At 36.8% G+C, this 20927-nt stretch overlaps 1 protein-coding gene and 1 pseudogene across 12 annotated transcripts in view; one reads left to right on the forward strand and one right to left on the reverse strand.

Annotated features, from left to right (window-relative positions):
* The window catches only part of CSNK1G1 (casein kinase 1 gamma 1), a 214947-nt gene that overhangs the window by 156647 nt on the left and 37373 nt on the right, over positions 1-20927 (reverse strand). For 8 of the 12 annotated variants that reach the window (XM_077128196.1, XM_077128193.1, XM_077128191.1 and 5 more), the window contains exon 2: positions 72-119. The exons of 3 other annotated variants lie outside the window; for them this stretch is intronic. The gene's annotated coding sequence lies outside the window, so the exon portion shown is untranslated. Of the gene's footprint in view, positions 1-71; positions 120-19341; positions 19435-20927 lie in introns of all 12 variants that reach the window. One more of the 12 variants, XM_077128192.1, reaches the window with a different exon arrangement.
* LOC143656636 (U6 spliceosomal RNA) lies at positions 16563-16659 on the forward strand (annotated as a pseudogene).

Below are 20927 nucleotides of genomic sequence, written 5' to 3' on the forward strand. Positions count from 1 at the left end.
GTCCAAAGCCTGAGCTCTCTAAATTCTACAACCCTTGCCAAGGAGCCTACTGGCCCGCATTCCTTACTCACCCATTCAGCCCATCGAGTCAAAAGTGCACTGGCCTCGCAACTGTCCTCCTGAAACAATAAAAAACAAATGTGTTTGGTGATTTTTAAAATATGTCTACAAATCCTTTGCTAGGGAGCCTAATTCTCCCTCCTTGAGGGATAATTTCTTCAGTTTCCCTCAGTGAAAGTCCTTCATAACTTGAATGCTATCTATACTTATGACCCTTATTTGTGGCAAAATTTATCCATGGAGTCTCACTGTGTCTGTGCTTTTTTTTTTAAAAAATATTAATTACCATCTATTTTCAGCACCCTGCAGTAATGACATTCCTTTGTTCTTCCTCATGCAAAAACATTTTTTAAATTTGTACATTTAGTCACTATCATTATACACTCAAGGCAATCCTAGATTATAACATCTCAATCTTTATCGTCTACCTTTCTTTCTGATTTCATTTGTGCCCCCAGCCCTCCTCCCTCTATCATTCTCACATTCAGCTTCATTCAGTGTTTTAACATACTTGTATTATAGTTAAGTAGTATTGTGCTGTCCATTTCTGAGTTTTTATGTTCAGTCCTGTTGCACAATCTGTATCCTTTCAGCTCCAATTACCAATATCTTACCCTATTTCTATCTCCTGATGGTCTCTGTTACCAACGAAATTCTCCAAGTTTATTCATAATGACGTGTCTGTGCCTTTTACAGAGCTTTATTGAGATACAGATATAATTCACCTATCACACAGCTCATCCATTATCACACTTTTAAAAATAATCAATAATCTTTGAACCAGGAGATTTCAAACAGGTCTATCTAATTTTTAGTTCAACTGATTTTTCTTGAATCTGTATATCTGGTAAATACTTATCAGTTTCTATGACTGACTAGTTCATTTCACCATATAACAAGGAAGTTGGGGAGCTAGGACCTTAAGTAGTTGCTATCCAGCTCTTATGAGACCATTGTCCTTTCCTCCTCTCTTTGGATCTCATCTCTAAATCTTGTTCATTTAAGATTGGTGGGGACTATCTCCCTGCAGATGTGAACAAACTGTAATATTAAAATATCTTACAGAGAGAAGAGAAAATGTATATTTATAAAAATATTTTTATAAATAAATATTAATAAATCATATACAGTTTCTTTATTGGCCCTACTCTTGCAGCCTCAACTCACAACTAAACCATGTACTCAATTAACTTTCCTCTTCCTGTAATATGTTAGTAGGGTGTGCCAGTTTGAATTTGTGGACCCCAGAAAAGCCACATCCTTTAATCCTCATTCAATATAGCTTTTTGATTATCTCCACAGAGCTGTGACTCACCCAATTGTGGGGATTAACTTTTGATTAGAGGAATATGTGACTCTATTCATTCCAGGTGGGTCTTGATTAGGTTACTGGAATCCTTTTAAAAAAGGAAGTATTTTGGAGAAAGCTTGAGAACGATGGAGAGAGCCAAGAGAACTACCAGAGCTCACGCAGCCAGAGACCTCTGGAGATGAAGAAGGAAAATGTCCCTGAGGGAGCGTCATGAAACAAGAAGCCTGGAGAGAAAGCTAGCAGACGTTGCCATGTTTGCCACATGAATTTCCAGATGAGAGAGGAAACCCTGAACTTCATTGGCCTTTCTTCAGTGAAGGTAATCTCTTACGGGTGCCTTTAGTATTTCTTGCAGAGCTGGTCTATTGGTCACAAATTCTCTCAGTGATTTTTTGTCTGAAAATGTTTTAATTTCTCCCTCATTTTTGAAGGACAATTTTGCTGAGTATAGAATTCTTGGTTGGCAGTTTTTCTCTTTTAGTAATTTAAATATATCATCCTACTGTCTTCTCGCTTCCATGGTTTCTGCTGAGAAATCTACACATAGCCTTATTGGGTTTCCCTTGTATGTGATGGATTGCTTTTCTCTTGCTGCTTTCAAGATCCTCTCTTTCTCTTTGACCTCTGACATTCTGACTAGTAAGTATCTTGGAGAACGTCTATTTGGATCTATTCTCTTTGGGGTGTGCTGCACTTCTGGGATCTGTAATTTTAGGTCTTTCATAAGAGTTGGAAAATTTTCAGTGATAATTTCTTCCATTAGTCTTTCTCCTCCTTTTCCCTTCTCTTCTCCTTCCGGGACAACCACAACACGTATATTTGTGCGCTTCATATTATCATTCAATTCCCTGAGTCCCTGCTCATATTTTTCCATTCTTTTCCCTATAGTTTCTGTTTCTTTTTGGATTTCAGATGTTCCATCCTCCAGTTCACTAATCCTAACCTCTGTCTCTTGAAATCTACCATTGCTGGTTTCCACTGTTTGTTTCATCTCTTCTACTGTATCTTTCATTCCCATAAGTTCTGTGATTTGTTTTTTCAGACTTTCCATTTCCTCTTTTGGTTCATTCCTTGCCTTCTTCATGTCCTCCCTCAAGTCATTGATTTGGTTTTTCATTTCTATTCGTATATTCTGAATTAGTTGTTTCAGCTCCTGTATCTCATTTGAACTATTGGTTTGTTTCTTTGACTGGGCCATATCTTCAATTTTCCTGGTGTGATTTGTTATTTTTTGCTGGCATCTAGACATTTAATTACCTTAATTAGTTTATTCTGGAGATTGCTTTCACTTATCTTACCTAGGGTTTTCTTGCTAGATGAGTTTGTTGTCTATCTGTTCTTTGACCTTCAGTTCAGCTTTTTCTGGGCCTCTAGCTTAAGTTTTGTTTAACAGAGGGTAATTTTTCAGTTCTTGTTTTCTTGTTTCTTGTCCTGCTTGTAAGGTGCCTTTTCCCTCCCCACCCTTAGGAGCATCTACATAGGTATTACAGACTCCAGCCGGGATTTCCCAGACTAAACTGGCCTCCTATCAGGGGGAAGGAGTCACCTGCATCAGTTTTCCCTGAGGGTAAGACCCAGCAGGTTGAAAGACTTTCCTGTGAAGTCTTTGGGCTCTGTTTTTCTTATCCTGCCCAGTATCTGGCGCTTGTCTGTCTGCGGGTCCCACCAGCAAAAGATGTTGTGGCTCCTTTAACTTTGGAAGGCTCTCCCTGTGTTCCAGAGACTCGCAGCCGGTCCAGCTGGTCCAGACTGGGGTACGCTGTGTGTCTGGTCACTATCGTGGCTCCGGGAGCTGTTCTGTACTGTTTCTGGTTATTTAGTAGTTGTTCTGGAGGACGAACTAAAACGCGCACATTGCTAAGCCGCCATCTTGGCCCCAATGTCTTATGGGTGCCTTAATTTGGACATTTTTATAGCCTTGCTTCAAATGGGACATTTTCATGGCCTTAGAACTGTAAACTTGCAACTCAAATTTCCCCTTACTAAAAGCCATTTCATTTCTGGTATATTGCACTCCGGCAGCTAGCAAACTAGAACATAGGGATTTCCAAATTTTCTTTACATGTTTCTCACAACAGTGCACAGTTTTCTTGGAAAGGATGGTTGCAACTGATTTTTTCCCCCAAACTGGTCCAAATTATACCGTTCCTGTAAGATATTCCTTAAAATTTGTGGCATGAAATTGGACATTGGACTGTTTTCTGATTTTCTTCAGCCTGATGAAATTTTCTTCATCACCTCTGCTTGTTGCTGCCATTAACTGATTATATTATATTCTTTTGGAGGGCAATGTAAGATTAAGGGGTGGTAGGTATAAACCTATATTTATAGTATCTCCTCTCTTGGAGAGCTATTTACTTTGAACAACTACAAAGGCATATAAGTTCAAATTTACTCTGAAGCTAGATAAAACTTAGTTTATCCATATTTCCAATCATTATCAGACTTTGAGCTTTCCACCACTATAAAATCTGAAATATTCTATTTTCTTGCTATATTAGACATACCTTTCAATTTATACTAAAATATATCTACTCTCAGAGGATAAAAATCTAACATTCCTGAGAATATTCAAAAGAAATATGTCACCATATTTTACAACTCAAATGCTGAGAAGGACCAGATATAAACAATAATTGAGGATTTGCAGGAAAATGCAGAATGAGGAAAGGAAGAACTCACCCCTCCACCATAAAACAACTATGAACAGGCAGAAAATGACCAAAGCAGCAGTTCTAGAGTCTGGGTGACCTGAAGGATCTCTACACTGTATAAGGAAGAAAATGTAAAAGCCAAGAAACTACGACTGAGAAGATGGTGCGAGTATACTCAAACATGACCACTCCTAAGAAACAGCACAGTACAATGGCTGGATCAGGCAGCTGAAAAGTGGCACACCCCTGCTTCAGAGAGATGGGGGAGGCATTCCTCTAAGTCCTGCAGCCTAGCATTTCCTGAGGGTCTGGGAGCCAGTAGATTTATTTTATCCGCATACAGAGAACCTGCTGTGGTGCCCAGTGCCTACTGCCCATTTCTGAAGCAGGCTGCTGAGTGCACCTGGACTTGAGGCAGTCTGGGAGGAGAGGACGATGTACAGCAGAGCCAATCTGACAACTAGCCAGGAAGAAAGACTTCTAGGTCCTACTGCCCTGATCCCATCTACAGAGGGGTTCAGGGCACTCACTATATACAGTGAGTAGAGAGGTGGGGGTAGAGCAGTCGCAGTACAGTACTAGGTGCCCTTCTCCACTTGTAAGGCAGTCTTGCTGTTTGGCATAAAGCAGAGTACTCCTGGTCTGGCTCCTCTCAGTCCCACAGCTTGGAATCTTTCCACAGGAGTCTGGGAATCAACAGACACAAGGTACCTACAATCCAGAGACTTCACCCTGAGGCAAATGCCCATCTCCCACCCCTGGATTTTCACCCTCTCTGAACCCTGCCCAAGGGGATGCCTTATTTGGGGAGAAGTGGGGTTGTGGAGAAAAAGTGGCCAAAGAGTGCCATCAGCTGAGAAGACTGGGAAAATGTTTCTCTGCCTTGCTTCTACAGACTTTTGCAAAGGGTTGCAACCCTCTGTGTCAGGCCCTGGCCTTGGTTTCGGCAGGAATTACTAACAAACCAAGTGCCAAAGGAGACCTTCAACGCAAACCCAAGCAAAAAAACAAAATATGAGATGAGCGAGAGAAACCAAATTTCAAGATAACCTTATCAAGATAGTCAAGTGCTAAGAAACCAGAAAAATATCACAAACCATATGAAGAAGCAATAAGATATGGCCAAGCCAAGTGATCAAAATAAAAAGCTAGAGAAGACAAGAATTTGGAACAATTAATCAAAGCTGTTCAAACAAATCTCCTACATAGCTTCAGTAAGTTGGACAAAGAGATAAAGGCAATAAAAAAGACACTGAGAAGGGGGAGCTAAGTGTATTACATATACGATGGTCTACTGAGTGGCCACAAGAAGGAATGAAGTTGTGAGGCAGGCAACTAGATAAATGAACCTTAAGAGTTGTATCTTGAATGAAATGTCAGAAAGTGAAAGACAAATATTATCATGCCTCAATCATACAGACTAACATAATATAAAAATTCATGAACTAAAGATGAGAGCATGGGTTGTCAGGTTGGAGCTTATTGTAAAGGTCCTAGATTTTAAGCTCGTACAGCCGTCATATATATTCAAGATGTGTAACTGGTAATTCTAAATTCTGAGACACTCAGCCGTTTGCATATAACATGCTCTTTCTCAGAAACTTCAGATATTTATGTGACCCTGAAACTCAGAGTTAGAGCTCTGACACTAAAAAAGTCAGCACTGGGGCGGGCCGCGGTGGCTCAGCGGGCAAAGTGCTTGCCTGCTATGCCGGAGGACCTCGGTTCGATTCCCGGCCCCAGCCCATGTAACAAAAACAAAAAAAAAAAAAACAAAATACAATAAAAACAAGAAAATGTTTAAAGATGTTTCCCTTTCTTCCTTCCTTCCTTCCTTCTATCCTTCCTTCCTTCTCTCTGTCTTTCCTTTAAAAAAAAAAAAAAAAAAAAAAAAAAAAGTCAGCACTATCCCATACAGGAACTGCTTAAAAAGTTGAAAAAGTAAATTGACATCAAGTAGAGACATGAATGAAGCTGATCTGGATAGGACTAAGGTACAACAAAGATAACATCATCCATGTTTTGAAACTTCAACTTCTGTGTGAGACTAAAGAGAGAGATGTTTATTTGGTACAAAATTAAAATTTTGGGTAGTGCATTTTCTAATTTAACTTGTATGGTCAGTTTAGTTAACACCATAAGCACATGGACTCTTGAATACAGAATGAGATTTTGCTGGTTTGTTCATGTTAGTGTGATGTCATGATAAATCCCAGAGAGATTTAGACAGTGAATAAAGAAGTATTTGCAAAGTCCCCTTGAAGGAATGGGGAGAAAGGGGGCAATATTCAACTTCCCCATTTGGAGAATTTCTGAAATTCTAGCAAGTAATGGGGACAACCAAATCAATAGGCTGAGGCCTTGATCTTGGGGGTCACCCATATCAAACTTATTCCTTCAAAGGATAGGCTAAGCCTACTTAAAATTAGGCCGAAGACATGCCCTCAATCAAAGGGCTTACTCTTGTGAAGCTTATGTAGGTAGCAGAGAAGCTTAGACTACCCACACGCATGCCTAAGAGTTACTTTAGGAGGACCTCTGTTGTTGCTCAGAGGTGGCCTCAGTCTCTCTAAGCCCAACTCTGCAAATGAAATCATTGCCCTCCCTACTTCGTGGGGCATGATATCCAGGGGTGAAAGTCTCCCTGGCGACATGAGAGATGACTTCCAGGGATGAATCCAGACCTCGCACCAAGGGCTCAACAATTCCATCCTGACAAAAAGAGGGAAAAGAAGCATAATTAATAAAGTATCAGTGGCAGAGAGAGTTCAAATAGAGTTGAGAGGCTACTCTGGAAGTTGCTCTTTAGTTAGATCTTACTATCTATCATAGCCTGCCAACCTCCAACCAGGACCATTTCAGCCAATCCTAAAGAACACCTAGGGCAATATATAAGATTGCACAAGGGCTCCATGAACTAAAGTAAATTTCCAGAAACCTACAACTGCCAGATGGGTCCCTGGTCCAGAAAAGTCCTAAAAGCTAGCCCAGCCTCTTGAGAACATCAGATAGTGCATCTCCCTACCCCATATTAGTGACAGACCCTTCCAACACGAGAAATTTAGAACTGCCATAGCCCAAACACTCCTAAAGAGAGGGATGGAAAGATCAAAGGTGATATTGGAGTCATACAGAGAAGACAGGATTTAACAAATGAATATGAATGCTGAATCATTAAATTGATATCTCTTTTAGTCTCCAGTATTTTAGAGCAGCTAGAAGTAAACCTAAAATTGTAAAATCCATGTCAAAGTCTGAAATATGTTCTACAACTAATTGCGGTGCTGTGCTTTGAAATTTATAGTTTTTTTAATATGTTTTATATTTCACAAAATAAGAAGGAAAAAAAGTCAATTGCGATGATAAAAAAAAATACTTAAGCCCTTTAGCCTCCTATATTCTGGAGCAGCTAAAGGAAAAATATGAGAGGATCATATGGTAGCCCATGACAAACTCGGGTATCTGTCCTGAATCTACTTGTTGAACAGTGCTTTGAAAACTATTCCTTTTCCATTTGTTTGCTTTGTATATATGTTATACCATACAATAAAAAAAGTTAAAAAAAAATTAGGCCTAAGAGTCACCCCCAGATTGTTGCTCAGAGGCAGACTCTCTCTAAGTCGACACAGCAAGTGAAATCACTGCCTACCCCTTCACCCCCTTGACGTGTACATGACTCCCAGGGGTGTAATCCTCCCTGGCAATTTCTAGACAGAAATTCCAGGATGAGATGAGGCCTGGCATCAAGGGATTAAGAAAGCCTTCTTGAACAAAAGAGGGAAAAAAGAATAAACTGTCAGTGGCCAAGAGATTTCAAACAGAGTAGAGAGGTTATCCTTATGCATTATATAGTTATCATTTTTAGTTTATGGTGTATTGGAGTGGCTGGAGGGAAGCATCTGAACTGTAGAGCTGTCTTCCAATAGCCTTGTTTCTTGAAGATGATTGTATAATGATACAGCTTTTACAGTGTGACTGTGTGATTGTGAAAAACTTGTGTCTGATGCTTCTTTTATCTTGGGTATGGACAGATAAGTAAAAAATATGGATAAAAAATAAATAATAGGGGGAACAAAGCTTAAAATAAATTGGGTAGATGGAAATACTAGTGGTCAATGAGAGGGAGGTATGAGGGCATGGTATGTGTGAGTTTTTTATTTTTTATTTCTTTTGGTGGAGTGATGCAAATATTAAAAAAAATTCATCATGGTGATGAATACACAACTATGAATATTGTAAGCCACTGATTGTATACCATGTATGGAATGTCTGTATGTCAAGAATGTTTGTATGTTTGTTGTTTACAATAAAAATATTTTTTTAAAAAGAATGTTTTTATGTTGTTTTATTAATAAAAATATTTTTAAAAGAAAAAGAAACTAAAAGAGCACAAAGAAGAATCTGAAAGAATAGAAAAATAGAAGATCTTACAGAAATTAAAGATAGGATATTGTAGATCAACTTGAAATATACTAGAGATGCACAACAACAGATCTGAGGAGCAAAGGAAAGAATAAGTCAAGTAAAGGATAGAGCAAGTGAATTTGAATGCACAGAAGAGCAAATGATAAAAAAGATGTAAACATTTGAACTGGATATCAGGGAAATGATGGACAACACAAAGTGCACAAATATAAGAATCACCGGCTTCCAGAAGAAGAAGAAAAAAGAGCTAGGAAGGTTATCTGAGGATATAATTGGAGAAAATTTCCCAACCCTTATAAAAGACATAAATAAGCAAATCAGAGAAGCCCAACAAACTACAAATAGAAAAACTCCAAACAGATCCACTCCAAGATACATACTAATCAGACTGTCAAATGCTGAAGAAGAGAGAGTCCTGAGAATAAGAGAAAAGCGACTCACCACATACAAGGAAGGCCACATTAAGACTTAAATGCTGACTACTTGTCAGGCACTATGAAGGCAGGAAGGCAGTGGTATGATATATTTAAAATTCTAAAAGAGAAAATTGTCAGGCAAGAATTCTTTATCCAACAAAGCTGTCCTTCAAAAGCAAGGGAGAGTTTAAATTTTCACAGGTAAACAACTACTAGAGATTTTTTTAACAAGAGACCTCCCCTGTAAGAAATATTAAAGGGTGTCCCATCGGCTGCAAAAATCAAAAACAAAAAAAAGAGAGAGAGACATAGAAGAGAGTACAGAACTGATGAGTATCAGTAAGGGTAATTAAAGGATAAAAAAAGAAAAAATACTAGATTTAACCATAAAAAAGTCAAGGAAAAAAACCCACTGAAGTAAGGACAGATCTTACAGTAATAACAATGAATGTTAATGTATTAAATTCCACAATAAAAAGGCACACATTGGCAGAATGGATTAAAAAAAATATGATCCATGTATATGCTGCTTACAAGAGACTCATTTAGAGTCAAAGATACAAATAGATTAAAATAATATTTTAAAATGTCACCTTCTGTGTGAGACTAAAGCAAAAAATGTTTATTTGTTACAAAATTTATATTTTGACTAGTGCATTTCCTAATATAACTTATGTCGATAGTTTGATTGAATGCCATAAGTACTTGGAATCTCAGGTAGGACATGAGATTTTGTTGGTTTGTCCAGAGTGATGCCCCGATGAATCCCAGAGTGATTCGATCAGTGAGCGGAAAAGTATCTGCAAAGCCCCCTTCGGGGAGTGGTGAGAACGGGGAGGAATTCAACTTCCCCAAGTTAAACTCTTGATATTCTCACAAGCAGAGTGGACAACCAAAGCTATAGGCAGAGCCCCCAGTCTTGGGGTTTGTTCATATGAAACTTAACCCCACAAAAGATAGGTCAAGTCTACTTAAAATTTAGGCCTGAGTCACCCCCAAGAGAGCCTCTTTTGTTACTCAGATGTGGCCCCTCTCTCCAGCCAACACAACGAGCAGTCTCACCACCCTATCCCTCTCTATGTGGGACATGACTCCCAGGGGTGTGGACCTTCCTGGCAATGTGGGACAGAGATCTTGGCATGAATGGAGACTCAGCATCAAAGGATTGAGAAAAACTCTAGAATGAGCTGAGACTTTGCATCAAGGGATTGAGAAAACCTTCTCGACCAAAAGGGGGAAGAGGGAAATGAGACAAGGTGTTAATGGCTAAGAGATTCCAAACAGAGTCGAGAGGTTATCCTGGAGGTTATTCTTATGCATCAAGTAGATATCATCTTGTTATTCAAGATGTAAAGGAGAGGCTGGAGGGAACTGTCTGAAAATGTAAAGCTGTGTTCCAGTAGCCATGTTTCTTGAGGATGACTGAATAATGATACAGCTGTCACAATGTTACTGTGTGATTGTGAAAACCTTGCGTCTGATGCTCCTTTTATCTACCTTGTCAACAAAGGAGTAGAACATATGGAATAAAATAAATAATAGGGGGAACAAATGCTAAACTAAATTTAGTTTGAAATGCTAATGATCAATGAAAGCAAGGGGTAAGGGGTATGGTAGGTATAATCTTTTTTTTTTCCTTTCCTGTGTTCGTTTTATTTCTTTTTCTATTGTCTTTTTATTTCTTTTTCTGAATTAATGCAAATTTCTAAGAAATGATGAATATGCAACTAAAGCTCTAAACACTGACATTATAAAGGAAGAAACAGCTAAAACCGAAAGATTAAGTGACCAACTGAAGAAACTAGAGGGAGAACAGCAAAGTAATCGTAAAGCAAGTAGAGAAAAGAAATACCAAAGATTAAAGTGGAAATAAATGAACTGGAGGAGAAAAAAATAGAGAAAATCAACAAAACCAAAATTTGGTTCTCTGACAAGATCAACATGACTGACAAACCCTTAGCTAGATTGACGAAGTTAAAAAGAAAGAAGATGCAAATAAACAAAATTAGAAATGAGAGGGGGATCATTATTGCGGATCCCTAAGAAATACAAATGAGTGGGGACTGCTGGGAAGGTGTATAGTGGGGTAAAGTGAATGATAGTGGGTATTCCATTTAAAAGGTATAGTTATCTCTCAGTTCCTGTTGCTTTTTGCCATATAAGAATACAGGCTCAGGGCGGGCCGCGGTGGCTCAGCGGGCAAGAGTGCTTGCCTGCCGTGCCGGAGGACCCCGGTTCGATTCCCGGCCCCAGCCCATGTAAAAAACAAACAAACAAACAAAATATAATAAAACAAGAAAATGTTTAAAAATGTTTCCCTTTCTTCCTTCCATCCTTCCTTCCTTCTCTGTCTTTCCTTCCTTTCCTAAAAAAAAAAAAAAAAAAAAAAAAAAAAGAATACAGGCTCAATGTTGCCAGCTCTGATTTTTTAAGAGTAGCTAAATACTGTATTTTTAATAAAATCTCACAGCTTTTATATGTTGAGAATTAATTTTTAAAAATTTTAAATGTTATGCAAGCAACCAGTTTATAACCTGTTGTCTAAGGTCTTTAAAGTAAAATATGGCTTTTAAGGTCTTTAGCTCAAGGATGGAAACTCAAAAAAACATGAAAAAGTATCCTGTTTAAAATAAAAAGTACCCTATTAACCCCAGCAATAAAACAACCCATAATATTAAAAGTAATAATCTTAAATAATTATAATGCTTCCTATAGAGAGGTTCAGAGTATCATAATCATTATTGTTAACCAGACCTAATTTCTTCAATAGTATCCCTGAGCAGATACATTTAATTCATTTGTTTCTTATTCAAGGGAACATTCTCATTTTTCAATTTCAAATCCAAATGAGAACAATTAAATGTATTATTCTAAGGAAATGAGCAGCATTCAAAATAAAAGCTTATTCCACAATAAGTTGATACAATCATTTATATGCAAGCATTTGCATGACAGTTGAGTTTATAAAGGAAAAACACTTTATAAATCATAGGAAATTACCACAAGCCCATGGGCTTTTATTGATTACTGATAAATGTAGCTGCTTCTGATACTAAGCTAGGTTAAAGCCACTGACAAAGCAAATTTCATTTAAAACTGTCTGCTTAAGACCTAATACTAATACTGGTAAAATTTTCCAATTATGAAATGACCATATCATTAAACTTTCCTTCAGCAAGCAAGGCAGCAAGTAGTATGGGAAAGAAGGGGGGATTGGGTTTTAATGACTTTAGACATAAAGCCTGCAATCTCTTCCTATATTTCCCACTAAGTTATTAATATAAGGTAAAAAAGACAGTAACAAATCTCACAAGAGTGCCTGCCATGCCCTAATGAGATCTTATGGAAGATTTTATTATATTTTTATTCCTTTCTCTCAATTAAATTACCCTAAGTAGTAAATATCTTTCATCTTCTGAAATCCTTTTTCTGTTAGAAGTTTTTCTCTTTTCTGGGAGCATAAAGACTCATTATATAATGAATGTTCCCCTAATCAAGTATTTCTTTCTTGGTTTTATATAGGAACTAGCTACAAAGTAATTTGGCTCTTTCTCCCAAAGGCACCCACAGCTAAGCCTTTTTCATCTTCAGGCACATACAGTACTTTCACTGGGTACATGCAAAACAAGATTTTAAACTCAGCTATTCCGAAGTTTAAGATAGGGCTCTCTTTTAATCATAGCAATATAAAATACATTACATTCATTATCTTCCTCTTGCTTTTTTGAGTGAGTCATCACTATTTTACTGTGGGTATTTACTGGTAACTTGAAGGGCTGCTGTTGAATATCTGTTATGGTATTGAATACAAGTACTACTATTGTCCAGTCTCAAAGAAATCATTTATTAACAATTGACTACACCATAAATATATAAGCAATTACACCCTTCTAATTAGAATGTTTAAAGTTATATTGGTTCCCTGCTCTTCTTCAAAGCATTTGCTTATTGTATCCATTCATGGAAAAGCAAAGGGAATAGATTTCTTCCAGTATTCTTAACCAAAGCCACTCTTTATCCAGCAGTTTATATTTATTCTCTGCATATACTTTATAGGACATAATGAAAAACTCAAAATAGTTCACTTTTGTAAAAAATGGTTTACTTTGTTAAGACATTTATCACACTGTAGAACAGTGACAAATACAACATCCAAAACGTATTGGGTCCCTATATGCCAGGCACTCTTTAAGTGCTTTAAAAATATTAATTCATTAAGTCCTTTTACATATGAGATAGTAATATTTTCTTTGTGATTACCATGGGACTTAAATTTAACATCCCAAATCTGTAAAAATCATGGTTAGAAATTGTTTACTTCCAGTACTTTAAATACTTCATCCCACTGCTTTCTTGCCATGGGGTTTCTGATGAGAAATCAACATTTAATTTTATTGGAACTTCCTTGCACATAATAATTTGCTTTTCTCTTGCAGTGTTTAGAACTTGTTCCTTGTCCCTGGTATTGGACAGTTTGATTACTATTTGTCTGGGTGTGGTTCTCCTTGAGTTTATCCACTTTGGGGTTCACTGGACTTCTTGAATGGGCATATTATATATCTTTTATTATATTTGGGAGGTTTTCTACCATTATCTCTCTGAATATTCCTTCTACCCCTTTTTTTCTTTCTTCTCTCTCTGGGACTCTTATAATGCATGTTATTGGTATGCTTGATGGTGGCCCACAGGTTTCTTAGGCTTTCACTTTTTAAATTCCTTTTCCTTTCTGTTCCTCATCCTCAATAATTTCAATCATCTGTCTGCGGGATCACGTATTGTGTTTCCTATCGTCTCCAAACTTTTGTTGAAACCCTCTACGAAGTTTTACATTTCAGTAACTGTGGTCTTCAACTCTAGTATTTCTGTTTAGTTTCTTTATAATTTCTACCTCTTGAGCTTCTCATTCATTGTTTTCCTGATATTCTTTAGTTTCTTTAGTATCCTTGTTTCTTTTATCTGCTTGAGTATAAAGAGGATCATTATTTTAAAAGTTTCAATGGGGCACATACCAAGTCTGGTTTTCTTCACTGATGATTTCTGGATTTTTATCTTATTTCTTTGATGGGTAACCATTTTCTGTTTTGTTGTCTGGTAATCTTCTGTTGTACTCTGTACATTTTAATATTTTAAAGTAACTCTGGGATTTAGTCTCTGAAATGCCTGGTCCTAAATGCGTATCCTGTTAATGATGTGACAGATTTCCCTGAGTGCTGAGGGCTAACAAAAACAAAAACACTATTAACAGTCTTTGCAAACTGGCTCTGCTTTGATTGGTGGTCATCAGTTTAGCTCTCCCAGCAAAAGGATCAGCCTGAGGTGAATGTGAAGTGTAGTCTTTTCTGTCTTACCTTAGCCCGGGTCTTGTCTTAGGTTTGTGCTTGCTCTTGGCCTTAGGAATGCAGCCATTTACAGGAATTTGAATGTTCACTCTATTCCCTATGAAATAGACTCTCTCTCCCCTCCTGGATGTTTTAGTCCATGATTTGATACAGGTAATCCTTTGCCCAGCCCACACTGACTTAAATGTTTCTTACATTGCTTTGGCTGTCTGCAAGCTACTTCTGTAGTAAGTCAACCCAGAGAGGAGTTTCCAGGTTCAATCTTCCAGGCTGTCACCCCAGTATTCATGTAGGGTTACTCTGTTCCCTCTAAAAGAGGGCCAGGGACCCATAATATAAGCACAGGCCAGATCTGGAGTGTGCCAGGGAGGGGTAGAGGAGAGGCTAGCAAGGGTACCACAAACTTCCCCTAACCTTATTAAAGCTTTGTTTTTTGATTTGGTATATACAATTGGCTTGTGTTGTTACATACAGTCTGATGATCTTTGTCCTTAACTAGAGTATTTAATCCATTTATATTTATTATGATCACTGACATATTTGGTATTATTTTTATTGTTATATTTTGTTTTCTCTTCGTTCTATCACTTATTTTATTCTCTTTCTTGCTTTGTTATTTTCTGTATTATTTTATATTCTCCCCCTACCCTACTTCATTTTGCCTACTAGCTCAAATTTTATTCTTTCAGGGGTATGCAGTTTGAAGGGATTTATGTACCCTAGAAAAGCCATGTTTTAATCCTAATCAATCTTGTGAGAGCAATGCTTTCTTCTAATCCCTACTCAGTACTATAGGTTGGAAACTTGTTTAGGTCATCTCCACTGAGATGTGACTCAATCCATTGTGGGTATTAAACTTGATTAGATGGAGATGTGTTTCCACCCATTCTATGTGGGTCTTGATTAGTTTACTGGAATCCTATAAAAAAAGGAGACATTTTGGAGAGAGTTCTTTTGAGAATGAGGAGGGAGCCACAGAACCATGACAGAATGACGAGAGAACCACAGAGTCCACCAGCCAGCGACCTTTGGAGATGAAGAAGGAGAAGGCTGCCAGGGAGCTTCATGAGGCAAGAGGCCTAGAAAGGAAGCTAGTACATGGCACCCTGTTCATCATGTGCCATTCCAATGGAGTGAGAAAACCTAAACTTCATCAGCCTTCTTGAAGCAAGGTTTCTTTCCTTGGATGCCTATGATCAGACATTTCTATAGACTTGCTTTTGGACATTTCCATGGCCTTAGAACTGTAAACTAGCAACTTATTAAATTCCCCTTTTTAAAAGCCATTCCAGTTCTGGTATAACACATTCTGGCAGCTAGCCAACTAGAACAAGGGACTATTCTAAAAACTTTCAAATGTACATTCAACTTAAAGTAAATGTAATCAATCTGTCTAAAGTAATTAACATGTCTCTCTGTTTTCCCATTTATCTACACCATGAAATTTTTATTAAATGTTGCATTAGTTTCCTGTTGCTATTGCAAGAAATTATTACAAATCTCGTGTCTTAAAATAAAGCAAACTCATTGTCTTGCATACATTTGGAGGCCAGAATCCAAAATGGTTCTCATTAGTCTAAAATTATGATGTCAGTTGGGCTTCATTCCTTCTTGGATTCTCTAGAAGAGAATCCAATTTCTTGGGGTTTTTTCCCTAGTATTTAGAGATTGCCCATATTCCTTGGCTAGTGGCTCCTTCTTCAAAGCCAGCAATGTAGCATTTTTAAATCTCTCTGTATCTGTTGCCTTTCTCTTCCTTTTATAAGGACTTTTGTGATTACACTGGGCCCAACGGAGAATTCATGATCACCCTCTATCTCAAGATCTTTAATTTAATAACATCTGCAAAGTCCCTTTTGCCATGAAAAGGGACCTATTCACAGGTGCTGGGGATTAAGGATGTGGACATCTTTAGGGGACCATCATTTTGCTTATCAGAGATATATATCAGACCTTTTCACTCCTTCCACATGTCTTAACCTCATGTCAATATTTTCTTTGCCTATGCACCATGATAAATTATGTCTTCAGATTTATCTTTTAATTTACTAATACTCTCTTCAATTTATCTAATCTGCTATTAAATCGGTCCTTAAATTTGTAATTTTTTTCTTTGTTAAACTTAACATTTTTATTATGAGCATTTCTCAGTATCTTTCAATAATTTTCAAAACAATGATTTTTAATAGCTATACATTTTTCCATTCTCCAGGAGCACAATAATTATTTTCTTACTGATGTATAACTTACTGCTTTTATAAACAATATTGATGTTTTAATATATATAAATATGTGAGCACAAATGATACAAAAATATTGATCTTTACTTTTATTTTCAAAGGGTTATTGGCTATGCTTGCTTCAGCAACAAAGATGCTAAAATTGGAATGATACAGAGATTAGCATCGACCCTGCACAAGGATGAAGTGCAAATTCATGAGTATTACATATTTGGGAAGGGGGAAATTTTAGGGTGACTATATGTGTTTTACCATCCTCATTGCTAAAGCAAATACCATGCAATGGGTTGGCTTAACCAATGGGAATTTATTGGCTTACAGTTTTAAGGCAAGGAGAAGTCCAAATCAAGGCTTTCTTCCCAAAGACTGGCATTTTGGTACTAGCTGCCAGTGATCCTTTGTACTTGGTTCCTTGTCACATAGAATGCACATGGTGGCTTCTCCTGGGCTCTTCCTTCTCTTCCAGGTTCTGTTGACCTTCAGCTTCCTGCTTCCCATGGCTTCCTCTCTGTGTCTGAATTTCACTCTGCTTATAATGGGCTCTAGTAATAGGATTGAGACCCATCCTGACTGAGTTGGGCCACACATTAACTGAGGTAACTTTGTGAACAGGTCCTACTTACAACAAATGGGTTTACACCCACAAGATCAGATTCAGTTTAAAAACATGTTTTTCTGGGGTATATAGCTCCAAACTATCAAATACATGACTAAAATAAAAATAAAAATAAAAAATGAAAATAGGCTGTACAACATAAACAGTGACCCCTAATTGAACACTGGATTATTGTTAATAGTATAATTATAATAATATTCTTTCATTAATTGTAAAAAAAAGTATCACGGTAATACAAAGTGTTAATAATAGGGAAAACTGTGTGTATGAGGGAAAGTATAAGTGAACTCTGCATCTTTTGTATGATTTTCTATAAAACTACAAGTTTTCTGGGCGGGCCGCGGTGGCTCAGCGGGCAAAGTGCTTGCCTGCTATGCCGGAGGACCTCGGTTCGATTCCCGGCCCCAGCCCATGTAACAAAAACGGAGAAACAGAATACAATAAAACAAGAAAATGTTTAAAGATGTTTCCCTTTCTTCCTTCCTTCCTTCCTTCTCTCTGTCTTTCCTTTAAAAAAATAAAAAAAAAATAAAAAAAAAAAAATAAAAAAAAAAATAAAAAAAAAAAACTACAAGTTTTCTAATAAAAAAATGCCTATTGCCTTTTGAACATTTATCTTTAATTAAATATCTTCAATTTTGGTCCCAAATACTTATGTTTTTTTAATACAATTTTATTGAGATATATTATATATTCACATAATATATAATCATCCAAACTGTATAATCAGTGGTTCACAGTATTATCATATAGCTGTGCATTCATCATCACAACTGATTTTTCTTCCTTTTTTTATTGTATAGTATAACATATACACAAAGCAAAGCAAGAAAAAAGCAACAGTCTTCAAAGTACTCTTCAAAAAGTGGTTACAGGACAGATTCCAGAGTTTGTCATGGGCCACCATACGATCCTCTCATATTTTTCCTTCTAGCTGCTCCAAATTCTAGAAGGCTGAAGGACTTAAATACTTTTTTATCCTCACAATCAACTTTTTATTTCCTTTTTTTGTGAACAGTAACACATATACAAAAAAGCTATAAGTTTCCAATTAGTTGCAGAACACGTTTCAGACTTTGACATGGGTTATAATTTCACAATTTTAGGTTTTTACTTCTAGCTGCTCTAAAATACTGGAGACTAAAAGAGTTATCAATTGAATGATTCACCATTCGTATTTATTTGTTAAGTCCTAACTTCTATGTATAATTCCACCATTACCTTTGATTTTTCCATACCTCTCATTAGGGTTGTTTGGGCTATGGCAATTCTAAATTTTTTATATTAGAAGGGTATGTCACTAATATGGAGTAGCGAGATGGAACTATCTGATGTTCTAGAGCAGCTGGGCTAGGTTTCAGGACTTATCCGTAATTTTAATTATTATACTTTTTCTTTCATTCCTGGATTCTTTCTGATTATTTTGCATAATCCCTTACTCCTACTTTCAGTTCTCTCATTAGTTTTTTTCAGGCATTTTAAACACACTAATTTTAGATTCCATATCCAATAACAATACCTGAATTACCAGTGAGTCTGATTTTTGTGTTTCTTTTGCTCACAGTACTCTATTTCCTCATGTGCTTTGTAGTTTTTCACAGGGAGCATAGCTCTCTCGAATACTATCTTTGACCTCTGAGGGATGTTTCTCCAGCAAGGATCTGAATTTACTTCTATCTGATGTCTGGGCACAATATCAAGCTATCATCACTCAAAAACAAGTCCCTGTTTAGAGATTTTTTTCTCAAATCATACAAGTAGGGGGGTCCCAAACTTCTGTGAAGGCATGTTTCTGATTTTCAGTGCTCAAGGCAAACTTCATACTCTCTCTATTCATAGCCAAGGCTGAGCGGTATAAATTTTGGATTCTCTCTCTTCGCTAGGCTGATTTTTTTTTTTCTGGTTCTTCCTTTTGGGGTCTCATTTTAGAAAGGTGTATCTCTAGTCTCATGCTCTCCACTGCATGGATCCTATTCTCTGTCTCCTGAGTCCCATGTATACCTCTTAAAACCGAAAGTACAAGTTATCTGGAATTAGATTCAGGCAGTAGTCGTTAAAGTACTTACATGCTTCTCTGAATTTGACTTTCTCTTCTTTTAATGTTACTTTCTTTCCAGCTCAACCATGACTTTTAAGTTCCAACCCATCCTCCCATAAAGCCATCAATTTTAGCTGTTTAATAGGAAGGTTTTTTTTAAGGATTTTTAGTTTCCCATATCACTAGAAATAAAATAAGTTATATCAATTTCTAACTGATAATATGTGAATGATTATGTTACCTGAATGGTTCTGAAATTATACCTTCTCTGTACATTTCAGTTCTTTATTCTTCTCATCCTTCATTTCTTCAAAGTTCCTTTCTAAGGGATTTCCTTTACCAAATAGCTCTAAGTAAGTATTATTTCCAGTCTTTGTCACCCATCCCAAGAGTCCCAAAGTTTCCCAAATCCTTAATTTTTTAAATGTGGCCTTATAGGCTATTAAAATGGATATATGGCATTATATAATAATTAAGGTATACTACAAACTAAATATACCAAATAATAAAATCAAGGTATACTACAAACACAAGTACAAATAAGAACAGAAAATAAAAATGATTTATGTGTTACAGTGGTGAAATTCTCATTCATATTCTCATTTTTAAATTTTTGTTATTTTCATTATATTACATATACGATAAAATTTAAAACTACCATCACTTTAATCTGGCTAATTTCCCTTTCTTAATCTTGGCTGAAACATTATTCATATAAATATGCTTCTTAACTTTACCACAGCAGCCATTCTCTCATGTAATTGTTTCAGGATGTTGGTAAATTTCTATGGGTGGCCAAACTTAAGAAACAATCACTGTGAAGCTGTCATACTGCAGTATATATTTTAATAAGCCATAGAGAGGCATCTCACTGTTTGTAGCTGTCAGAAATGAGCCAGGGTATATTTTATGAATAAAACCAATTCAGCTAGGAATTCTAGGTCCCAATATCATAAGCTGCTTATGAAGGGAATTACGCTGTAATCACTAACAGTTAAATGACTTATTTCAATGCACCTCTTCTTTAGAGAAGGAAGTCAGAACAGTTTCACAAGCTTGAGGTGGGGGAAAACACAATGACTCACAGAAGACTTCAAGTGGTAAAGGAACATAGAGAGAACCCAGGGAAATAATAATCTTTTGACTATGGCTCTACTTCTTTATTGGTAAAATAAAAATGACCCCCACCAAAAAACCCACAAATCTGATCTGAGATGTGAACCAAGCTTGTAGTTAGTGCTCTTTCCCTCCACCCCTGTTCTTCCTGTAAACTTCAAATTGATGTATGGGAAGGAGGAGATAAGTAGGGAAAGAAAATGAATAGATGAGATACAAATAACGTATAAAAAGGAATCTCTCCTCATATCCACATGGCAAGCCAAGAAGTTTCTCCTTTACTTCTTGTACTCTGGCTTGTTTGTGACCTACTAAATTCACAAGAATACATTAAGTTTTCTGGGTCTGTATGCAATAGCAAATAGAGGTAAACTGGCAAACAATCCAAAGGAGTAAAAGAACAAAAAAAAAATTGTCTGCAATCTGGTTTTACTGCTAATCCAGATCACCAGACTCATTAGTTAGAAAGTCTCTGACTGGAATACAGCCTTTCAATTGAAACTACAGTGAAAACACTAAGTAGAAAATGTTTGACAGGTGAGGAAGAAACAGCCTCCCAAAGGCCCTCAAAGGGGGTTCTAGCTAACTGTGTTCAATAGCATAACACTAAAATAAAAGAATGCTTATCAGTTTCACTTTGAAATATGAAATGCACTGAGTAAGAAGAGTCTTTTTCTTTAAAGCCAAGAAAGGCACAATAAGAGAAAAAAA

The sequence above is a fragment of the Tamandua tetradactyla genome, chromosome 14 (assembly GCF_023851605.1).
Source record: "Tamandua tetradactyla isolate mTamTet1 chromosome 14, mTamTet1.pri, whole genome shotgun sequence".
In the NCBI taxonomy this organism is placed as follows: Eukaryota; Metazoa; Chordata; class Mammalia; order Pilosa; family Myrmecophagidae; genus Tamandua; species Tamandua tetradactyla.